The sequence below is a fragment of the Bos mutus genome, chromosome 13 (genome assembly GCF_027580195.1).
Source record: "Bos mutus isolate GX-2022 chromosome 13, NWIPB_WYAK_1.1, whole genome shotgun sequence".
Classification (NCBI taxonomy): Eukaryota; Metazoa; Chordata; class Mammalia; order Artiodactyla; family Bovidae; genus Bos; species Bos mutus.
Window position 1 is genome coordinate 66592985 of NC_091629.1, and position 11789 is coordinate 66604773.

General features: G+C 42.2%; 1 long non-coding RNA gene across 1 annotated transcript; it reads left to right on the forward strand.

Annotated features, from left to right (window-relative positions):
- Positions 1–586: 586 nt before the first annotated feature.
- On the forward strand, positions 587–8897 carry LOC138990549 (uncharacterized). Its single transcript, XR_011466687.1, has 3 exons — positions 587–734; positions 2307–2491; positions 8437–8897. It is a non-coding gene; the product is annotated as an uncharacterized lncRNA (long non-coding RNA).
- The last annotated feature ends 2892 nt before the right edge of the window (positions 8898–11789 follow it).

Genomic DNA, 11789 nt, shown 5'->3' on the forward strand with positions numbered 1-11789 from the left:
GGTAAACGAAACAAGGAGCTGTGCGTGTGGTCAGAGTATTGCAGGTTACGCGGGGTAAAGTACAGGGTGACTTTTTTTTAATCAATTAAAAAAATAAAGAAAAATCAAAGTTAGGAGTTTGAGTGTAACAGGCTTTTGTTTCGTAAAATGAATAGTAACAGATCATCACGATGAACTGTAAACATGCAGTTGTAAAGCAATCTCAGATCACAATTTTGAGCAGCAACCTCTCATTGCCCAACAGAATCCCTCTATTCTTGAAATGTCACTGAATGTCCTCATTCAGGTCTAACCTGTTTCTATCATGTCTGTCGCCTTATTCACTAGAAACAAGATGGGCGTTTTGGGCACTGGAAGGCAAGAAGTTCATGTCTCATGGTTTTTTAATATAATACTTAAAATCTTCGGTGGCAGCTAGACTTTCTACTACCCTTGGTAAAAGCTGTGACACTAGACCCTAAGGCAGGCCACGTGAAACAGGACCTGTTTGTAGACTCAGTACTGTGTTAGGTTATAACCTTCATAAATCATTCAACCCTTGAAAAACATTAATAAACCTTTTTTTTTCTTCTTCTTCTTTGGCTGAGCCACACAGCATGAGAGATCTTGGTTCCCTTGCCAGGGACTGAACCTGCATCCCCTGCATTAGAAGCTGGAGTCTTAACCACTGGACCACCAGAGAAGTCCCCCAACTTGCTGGTTTTGAATGTAACTTAACCCTGGCTTTTGATTTGGTAAATTGCTGATTATGGCTATCTTTGTTAAATTTAAATTGAATTAGCTTAACTTGTGATGCAGTGATTTTTTTTTCTGGCTTCTTATGTGGTCAGTGTAATCAGTTATATTTAATGGTGACAAGCTGATATTAAAATGTTAAATGTAAGAGCCAATCACAACGTTATTATTTTTTTTTTCAAAGTAATGAAAACAGTACTTTATCTACTGTAAAATTGCAGGTTAATGACTTAGTGCTACAGAGTGGCTCTCAAACCTTCAATGAACTCACACTGATTTAAAAATTATAAAGTATCATCTCAAAGATTAAATAATGATGAGGGTAAATCACATGTTAAGTAGTGCCACCAAATAAAAGTTTTAAAACTCTCAGTAGAAATTTTTGGATAAAAAGATGAGAAATTATTCAATCAAAGTGGAAGGTAATTATAATTTTAAAAGAATCAAGTATTATGAGTCTTTTTAAAAAAGTATTCCAATGAATAGTTTTAAATTAAAAAAAATAATAAAGTCTCAGATCTAGCTTTTAAGCTGTATGACAGAAACACGTCAGATTGAAATGCTAAAGTAATGGGAAGGAAATATGTGTAAGTTTTTGTCCCCCTAAGGTTTCAGATTTATAGCTTGAGTATCATTTCAGTTTATATTTACTCTATGAAGATTTGCAGCCACTATATCCATGACTCTGGATCAAGACCAGCTAAGGTCAAGATCTTAATCTCATCATCACATGACTCTAAAGCAAACTAATTAACCCTGTCTATGAAGTGATAAAAATAGTACCTGTTTTGAGGATGAGAAGAAATAATCTACTTAAAATGCTTAGCACAGCCTAATACATACAGAGTGCTTCATAAATGGAACTGACGCATCCAGTAGCAACCTGAATTCAGAGATAATAGGTTACTAAAAATTAAGCCTCTATGATTTTAGTGCCTTGTTCTGCTTGAAGACTAAGCAATAAAATTTCCACAAGAATGTTGCTAAAATGAATGACCGCATTTCTAAGGTAATTTCTCTCCCATTTGTATCATACAAACACTGCAACAAAAAAGTTTTTAAAACAATTTTCCCATGACCCAGTTACCTCAAAACTCATTTCCTTTCAGTGTTTCCTTCTAATTTCACATTTAAGTGTGCACTTACATTGTTAAAATAATATAAATTTCGTGTTCTGATTTTCTTTTCATATAACATTTTCCCCTATATTTCCCAAACATAGTTTTCAAGTTATCACTTTAACATATATTTAGTATCTTATACTAATCAGTTTACTTTTTAATAATAGCTGTTACTGTTATTTTACCCTGTGAACTCTCAATTTTGTCTTTGAATAACAAAGTGTTCTTTTTATATTCATTCTAGAATTGGACTACAGTTAGGTTTATATGCTTGCCATGATGTAAGAGTCATTTAAGAGATCTGGCAATAAGTTTTGTCATTAACAAAAGTTGAAAGAAAGTTACCAGCTGGAAAGTTTGTCAACAGAAGAATGTAGGGGAATTGAGCAGCAGACTCTTCTTTCCCTCTGTGGCATCCTCATCTTTGCTCTGTGTGTGTGTGTGCATTAGAGTTCTCCAGAGAAGTAGAACCAGTGGAGATACAGATGTGAGTTACGGAGCCTGAGAAGTTCCACAGTCTGCTGTCTGCAAGCTGGAAACCCGGAAAGCTAGTGATGTCATTTCAGTCTAAACCCAATGGCCTGATAATCATGGGAGCTGACAGTTTAAAAATCTCATTCCAAGGACAGGAGAAGGTGAGATGGGATGTCCCAGCTCAATCAGGGAAGCAAGAAACAAGGGGGCAATTCCTCCTTCCTCTGACTTTTGTTTTATTCAGGCCCTTCCTGAACAGAGAAGCTTGGCAGGCTGCAGTCCATGGGGTCACAAAAGAGCCGGACACGACTGAGCATGCAAACGCAGTTGGTGGATTGGATGGTACTCACCTCCACTGGGGAGAGGGGATCTATTGGGTTGGCCAAAAACTTCATTCAAGTTTTTCCCCATAAGTTGTTATGGAAAAACCCAAAAAAACTTTTTGGCCAACCCAATATTTTACTGAGTCCACTGATTCAACTGCTAATCTTTTCCAGAAGCACAGTTCTTGTTCAGTTGCTAAATTGTATCCAGCTCTTTGTGACTCTATGGACTGCAGGTTTCCCTGTCCTTCACTATCTCCTGGAGTTTGCTCAAATTCATGTCCATTAAGTCAGTGATGCTATCTAACCACCTCGTCCTATGCCCCCCTCTTCTCCTTTTGCCTTCAATGTTTCCCAGCATCAGGATCTTTTCCAATGAGTCAACTTTAATACTTTGGCTACCTGATTAAAAGAACCCCCACAGATACACCCAGAAATAATGAAATAATGTTTAATCAGGCCAGTCAAGTTGACACATAAAATTAACCATCACAGTGTGATGGTTACTGTATCATACATAATAATTGTTATATAAACAATAATGTTATTTTAAAATCAGTGACTAGAATAACTTTCGTGATGAGCTACAAAATCAATGACCTTTTCAGTATGCAGTTAACAAAGCCTCCTACTGAAAGTGGTTAGTCAGTGGTTATTATCTGTCTTCAAAGTCTGGATCTTTTCCAAGACTGGCTCATTGGCTTACACAACATCTCCTCAAAACCCCAAGGACTTTCTGTCCTTCCCCTTTGCCATCCTCTGACTCTTGGCATTGTCCTCGCAAGCTCACAGTTTAGTGGTCACAGCTCTGATCATCACAATCCTCACAAACACGTGGCAGGAAGCAGAAGTTTCCTTCGTGCCTTTCATTCTATCAGAAAGAAAAATCTTCTTAAGAAGCCCTGACAGACTTCCTTCTGTGGCTCACTGGACAGTATGCCACACCGAAACCAGTCCCTGGTGGGGGTGAGTGAGTCAGATGAGACTCGCTGAGACCAGTTATGAGCCTTCTCTTGGAGATGGAGCATAATATGGCTCCATAATTAAATGAAAGTAGGATCATTGACAAAAATGAAGGGGGAAATGGCTGCTAGGTGGGGAACCCGTACATTAATATCTCCAGTAGGGAGACATTTTGTTTAGTGGAGTTCAGTTGTAAAATATGTTAATTGGACACTAATACATAAAACACATGCAATATAACAACCAAATGATCAGGGTGGAAACAAAATGATGAGCCGCTATAATTTAATTCAGCCCTGTCTATGTATTACCATTGAAACCAAGCCTAAAAATGACACAAGTTTAAAGAGGAATATTAAACTCATGAGAGGTTGTTGGCAGTGGTACCTTGAGAAGATAAAGCCCTGAGCTAGCCATTACATCTTGTTAAACTGGGTAAAAGCTGGAAGGTATTCATGAACCTTTACTTTGAACACTCTTTTAAAATAACAGTCATGTCCAACTCTTTGGGACCCCATGGACTGTATAGCCTGCCAGGCTCTTCTGTCCACGGAATTTTTCCAGGCAAGAATACTGAAGTGGGTAGCCATTCCCTTCTCCAGGAGATCTTCCCAACCCAGGGATCAAACCCATGTCTCCTGCATTGCAGGCAGATTCTTTACCATCTGAGCCACCAGGGAAGCCCAAAATAATAATAAATATTAAACCAAAGTAAAAGTGCCTCCTGTCGGACACAGGCTTTTTCTGAAGCTAGTTACAGTGAAATCATCCTGGTTAGTTTTTTGCAAGGAGTTTTCAAACATATTATTTTTAAAATAATGTGAAATGTGATCTTCCTGGCTATGCCTACTTAGTTGTTTGCTTTGGGAAATGGTATTAGTTGTCTGTGGTTTCAAGGAAGTTATATTAAGATGTTTGTTGTAGAAAATTATTTATCTGTAGTTGTGACATAGTCACCTGTACCTAACCTGTGACATAGTCACCTGACGTAATCACCAATTCAGTGTTAGGACATCCTGACTTTATAACTTTACTAGTTTAGAAGTAACTTGGCCTCATTGCTTAGTCAGAAGGTACTAAGAATCCTGTTTTGATTTTCTTCCCATGTACCTGTTTATAGTGAATTTGGTAGCACTAACAGACTTATTTCAAATAAATAACACAAGTATGAGTCTTTTCACTTCCTTCCTTGTGAATATTCATAATCAACAGCTGTTTAGGCCAATCAGACCTTGAGCAAATTCAGCCAGTCACACAAAACCAGATATCAGAAATGGAGAACCATATCGTAATTGTTAATGTAACATTTAAAACCACTTAGATTTATGGGAAAAGCTAATATTTCTGATTAGTGACTAGTAAAATAATAAGGTGAATCTCATCATAGAAAATGTAACAAAGTAGGAAAAAAATAAAATGGGTAGAAAATTTTAACCTATGTGTAAAAGAAAATCTTTGAAAAATGCAGTTTGCTTCATATATAACTTTTTGTGTGTGTGTAGCCAATATGAGCTCTTCTAAGCCAAACATTATTACAACTTTTTAAGCTAGAGATAAAAAAGCCACTGAAAATGAAAAGCCTACAGGATTTAGTTTCTAATAAGGTAAATGTTTATAACTATAACCCATTAATCAAAAAACTCTCAGGGGACCTGCAATAATTTATTTAAAAGAGTAAAGTGATCTAGAGTCCCCAAAATGAGAAAATGGGCCCATTTCTTGGTACAGTCTCACAAGAGACCATCATCATAAAATTTCAATCCTCTAACTCCCGGGCTGGGCTGCTTTTCAGTTCTTCTAGCTCAAGAAACTGGTTTTCAGTGACCAGAACTCTGACCAATGTTTCTTGTAGACACAGGGTTTTTGGCTGTTACTAATTTTTACTTTTACTTCCCCATTTTTTCTTGGTTCTTTTTTCCTTCATTTTTTAAAAACTCTTTTCTTCATTTTCATCTTTACTTTTTTTCTCTCACTTTTTTCCTTTTTCAAACTTTGTTTTCTCTTATTTAGATTCGTCAGTATTTGGTTTTGTTTATTGGCATGTCTGGCATTATGTTTTGGTTCCATTATAAAGATCAGTTCATCAGAGGGCATTGGGAAATGATTTTCTTTTGAGGTGATTTGGGTCAAGTTTCTGACCAGCTTTCCTCAATTTTAAGTTGACCTTGAGACACCTTGACTCCCAGGTCAGCAGTAAGTCCAACACACGCCTGGCCTCTCAGACATTTCTGTTGAGGATGACCGCCATATTGACAATCACCGACAGTCAAGACCATCGCCACGGGCAACATGACCAAGCTAAAGCTGGCTCAGTACATCCTGACTTAGGAAAGAGGCAGTCATGTAGATTACTAACAAGACTTAGCCAAACTCCTCCGGACTGCAGAGATGGTCCCTTGAGTAAGAACCATGAAAGACTTGAGTCCTCCCCAAACAGTATTTGTTGTGATCCATTCTGCCTTCCTTGAGGAATTACTCAATGGAAGAGACATATTTGAGGACCTGGTGGCTCATGGATATCCGTAAGAAAAAGAGGTTCTGGCAAATTCCATCAGTGACACACTGTCACCAGAAGTGCATTGCTCATAGAGTTAAAGGCAGAGCACCTGCTTTTGGATGCTGATATGAAAAAAAACTTTGAAGACTATAGCTTTGGCGTTACATTCACCTTTGGCAACAAGCTAGATATCTTCATTGGCCATCCCCCTTTAGGCTGCCCTGGAAGTCTTCCAAGTCCAAATAAGAGAGACCCACAGTAGACGTGTGGAATCTGAGGATCATCCTATATACACTGGTCTGCAAACCCCTTACCTTTTGATGGGCCCCTGCCTTCAAGGAGCTGCAGGAGTCAGTACTTAATGAAATAGACCATATGCCCTTTCACATGTCCAGGAAATGTGAAAAACTGCTCAAGAAATTTCTCATTCTCAATCCCAGCAAAAAAGGTACTTTAGAGCTCATCAGGAAAGATCCATGAATAAACACAGGTCGTGAAGATGAACCAAACCTTATGTGGAGCCACTCTCTTGACTACCAGGAACCCTGACGGTGGTGTCCAGTGTGACAAAAGGGAAGAAGTCCAAGGCTCACTGATGGCTGGAAGCACAACCAAGTGATGGCCATTTATCTGCTTCTGAGGTACAAGAGAGCCGAGCAGGAGGGCCATGTCATTGCCCCGAAACCCCAGACTTTGGTGAATCTAATCAACAGCAGCCCACCAAGGATCCACCTGAAGTTTCTGCTAACGCACAACAGTGAGGTGTTAGCGAGCTGGCAGCCCCTTCCACTAATTCCTATTTTAAGAATACTCAGAGGGGCAACACAGAACATAAGCCACCTGAAGAGGACCAAGTGTAGGGCAGAAGGGTAGCGGCAAAGCCAAAGAGGGGAAGAGACCACCTAGCCTCCAGCACAAATCAATGCAGGAATTGTCTGCTTTGGGAGTGAGCAAGCCCAGGCCAGGCCTCCATGCAAAAGGGCAAAGACAGCCTAACCCTGCCAAGGTCAAGGGCTCTAAGGTGTCTGCACCCTTCCAACACCCCAGTTTCCTTGACAAAGCCATGCCTCCATAGAGATCCACGCATTACGGTTCCCTAGGGCCTCGGGGCCATGCCCCATAGGGAAGCTGGGATGTGTCCCCAGCCCAGACTCCCAAGGGTGTCCTTGTCTTCCAACCACACATTAGAAGTAGTGGCAGAGCCACAGAAGGAACCAGCGGCCTCCAGGGTGTGTCCAAAAGAAGCTCCATCCATCGGGGCAACCTCTGAAGGATAAGCCACCCCAGCCTTCCTTCCGAAGGACCAGCAAGGGCTTCTTCACCAGGTTCAAGTTCAAGTTCATACTGAAATTTCTGTGTTTTGGCTTTATCAAAAGAAATCTTGACAGTATGAGGCGGGTGGGAGACACTTCCCCCTCATGGAGTGGGAGCACAGGCAGTGAGAAAGAAAAACCGTGAGAAGGCCAGGTCGTGCTCACGACGCTTGAAGACCGTGAACTTCATGGAGCCCAGCGAGAAGGTGCAGGGCTTCAGCCAGGTGCTGGAAGCAAAGGGCGGTCAGTGCGAACTGAGCAGGAGGCCTGCGCTGCTGTCAATGGCCGGCGCCGGGGCCAAGAGGACAGGGGTCCAAACGGTCATGGCCGCCTCTCAACGTAGCTCCTTTTCCGTGGAGAGCTGCGCTTCTGCGGATTTGGAAAGCATTGTCTCCACTTCCCCCCCTCGCCCCCTGCCCCCCCCGCACCCCCCCCCCCTGCACCCCTGCCCCCCCCCCCCCCGCCGCTAAAAAAATCATTGCATCTTCTACCTTCAAAAAGTGGCCAGGAGCCTCCAGGGAGACAAGAGGTGGGGCAGTCGTTGCCCCCGCACCTGTTCGCATCCGGACTGCCTGGCCGCGCATCTCGACGCCGGCTCTGCGGTCGTGCTTGTGGGGGAGGGGAGCCAGGGTTGCGAGAGGGCGGTTTGGTAACGTATCAGAACCCCTAACGGGAGCTTCCGGAGAAAATCTCTTGGGCGAGTTTTGCTGAGCAGGCCTGACTAGTATTACAGTGACCACAGTGACGAAAAGAGTTTGGGGTTGATCATAAGAAAGCTGGGATGAAACTGAAATGTGCGCAGCAGGCGCTGTTTGGGTTATAGGATGCTCATTCTGGCTGCAGGTTAGAGACTCGATGGATAAGCGGCCACGTTCTCTTTGTGTTTTGAAAGTGGCCTCTTACCGCAAGGACAGTGAGGGAGACAGCAAGAACAAGGTCAGCTCAAATCATTGATGGCTGGGCAACCTCTCGTTTATAATTTTTTTCCCATTCTACTTGATTTCTTCCAGAATACAAAAACGAGAGGATGCTTCCCCAGCTTGTTGTATGTGCTATAATTTCCATGCAATGACAAGAGAAATTCAAGAATCTTGTATGGAACTCAACTCATGGATGTTAAAATTTATACAGAAGAGCAAGGTGCCAAGGACAGGCCTTCCTGAAGAAGAACAAAATTAGGAGGCTTTAATAATGAAGACAATGTGATGTAGGTGGGGGGATAAACAAATGCAGAGCCCAAAAAACTATTAGTATGTTAACTCTCATGGTTTCTCTTAAACCCACCCTAATCAGGCTTGTTCCCCCCACCCCTACCCCAACGACTGCATTAAAACTTCCCTTCAAGTCATCAGTGATCTGGACAATGACCTAAATCCAATTGCTAATTCTCAGTCTTCAATCTAACCTAACATACTTTGGACATGAACTTGGGCAAACTCCAGGCGATGGTGAGGGACTGGGAAGCCTGGCATGCTGCAGTCCATGCTGTTGCAAAGAGTTGGACTTGACTTGGCGACTGAACAACAACAAAACATACTTTCTCACTCATGATGCTTTCTCAACACTACATTCTCTTGGTTTTTCTCTCACCTCAGTGATCAGTTCTCTGTCTCCTTCGTGCTCTTCTCCCCAAACATTTAGTGTTGAAATTTCCCATGGCTCACTCTTCAGTTCTGTTTCCATATCTCCTCCATACACATTGAGTTTCTAGGGCCATCTTATCTCAAGTTTCAGAAGTTGAACCCTTGAGTCCCAGTCGAAACTTAAATATCTAACTGTCCATTTCACATTTCCACTTGGATGTCTGATATCTCAAACGCAGCATGTCCACAGTGGAACTTCTGATGTTTGTTGCTGTTGTTCAGCTGTTGAGTCATGTCTGACTGTTTGCAACCCCATGGACTGCAGCACGCCAGGCCTCCCTGCCCCTCACTATCTTCCGGAGCTTGCCCAAGTTCTTGTCTGCTGAACTGGTGATGCTATCCAACCACCTAATCCTCTGCCACCCTCTTTTCCTTTGGCCTTCAATCTTTCCCAGCATCAGGGTCTTTTCCAATGAGCCAGCTCTTTGCATCAGGTGGGGAAAGTATTGGAGCTTCAGCTTTAGCAACAGTCCTTTCAGTGAATATTCAGGGTTGATTTCATTTGGGATTTGACTGATTTGATCCTGCTGTCCAAGGGACTCTGATCTTTGCCATGCCATCAGGCCAACTCCACCTATAGTCCTTCCAGTTACTCAAGGCAAACATCTCAGAGCTGTCCTGATTCCTCTCTTTCTTTCATACCAATATAGAATCTATCAGGGACTCCTGTTGACTTTACCTTCAAAATAAATGCAGAATCTGAACATCTCACTGCCTCCACTGCTGCCACCTGAGTTGGAGACACCCATAAGTTCTCCCCTGGATTATTATAGTAAGACTCTTGCTTCCAATGTTGTTTTTTGTAGTCATAGTAACAGAAGAGATTCTTAAAAAAAAAAAAAGGATAAAGTCAGATCATGTCAGTCCTCACTCAGAACCCTTCAGTGGTTCTGTTTGACTCCCCCACTTGAAGCCAAACGCCTTCAGACAAGGTGTTGTATGATTAGGTCTCCATTAGACCTCTGCTCTTGCTACTCTGCTCCAGCCCCATTGGCATATCACACCTGCCAGGAAGCTCATTTCTGAGTGCCTTTGTACTGGATGCTGTTTTTGTAAGGGAACCTCTTCCCCAGGGATCTTCCAGGCCAGCTCCCTCACTTCCTTCAACTTTTACTCAAATGTCATCTTCCCAAGAGACCCATCCTGATGACCATGTTTATAATGGCAAGTCACCTCCTCACTCCACATGCACAAGATTCTCTATCTCTTTGCTCTGCTCTTTTTGAAAACTGCACCTATCAGGGGCTGCCCTGGTGGTCCAGTGGTTGGGACTTCACATCCCAATGCAGGCGGCGCAGTTTCGATGCTTGGTCACGGAGCTAAGATTCTACATGCCTCATGGCCAAAAACCCAGAAAAACGTAAGACGGAAGCAATATTGTAACAAATTCCTAAAGATTTTATTTTTTAATATATATATATATATTTTTTTGGCTGTGCTGGGTCTTCACTGCTGGATGAGAGCTTTAGTTGTGGTGAGCAGGGGCTGCTCTTGGTTGCAGTGCACAGGCTTTCATTGCAGCGACTTCTCTTGTGTCAGTGGACCGGACCAAGGCACTTGGGTTTCAGTAGTTGCAACTCACGGGTTCTAAAGTGCAGGCTCAGTAGTGGTGGTGCATGGGCTTAATTTCTCTGCAGCACGTGGGATCTAGTTCCTGGACTAGGGCATACCTGTGTCCCCTGCATTGGCAGGCAGATTCTTAACCACTGGACCACTAAGGAAGCCCAATAAAGACTTTAAAAATGGTCCAAGTCAAAAAAATCTTTGCAAAAGAAAATAGCACCTATCACCTAACATCTTTCAATAGATTGTATAATTTGCTTTTTTTATATGTTTATTATCTGTCATCCCCTACCAAAATGTAAGACAAAGATAGGGATTCTTTTTTTTTTTTTTTTAAGGATAGGGATTCTTGTTTGTTTTGCTGACTGTTGTTTCTCAAAAACCTAGAAGGGTGCCTGGGTCATGTTGGCACTCAATAACTGTTTGATTAGATGAATGAAAGTGTGAGAGAATAAGGAGGATAGGGTGGGATGGAACCAGGAGAGTCACAGAGGTAAAGGGGAGTGTTCTATTTCTTAAATTGGTGGTATGTTCATAAATGCACCCTTTATTTTTAAAAAAACATGTATATGCATACTGGTTTATAATGAATATTTAATAATAATAAAAATAAAAATCTTTATTGTCCAGCTTTACTGACTCCCTAAGGGTTCCACAAAACTGAGTTTTCATTGTACCTAGCATATTATGCAGAGAAGGCAATGGCACCCCACTCCAGTATTCTTGCCTGGAAAATCCCATGGGCGGAGGAGCCTGGTAGGCTGCAGTCCATGGGGTCGCACAGAGTCAGACACGACTGAGTGACTTCCCTTTCACTTTTCACTTTCATGCATTGGAGAAGGAAATGGCAACCCACTCCAATGTTCTTGCATGGAGAATCCCAGGGACGGGGGAGCCTGTTGGGCTGCCGTCTATGGGGTCGCACAGAGTCAGACACGACTGAAGCAACTTAGCAGCAGCAGTATATTATGATCACTGAACAGAGGACATTGATGTTTCTGTTGTTTCTTTTTGCTCGTTGAGACAGGCCAGTCATGGCCCTGGCAACCAGTAGGAGGATGGCAACTCAAGAGAAGAACATGTTTTGAAAAGAGTGCTTGAAATAACATTCTAGACTTAGAGAATAAAATGGAGCACAGTGAATCTTCCCTCTCTTT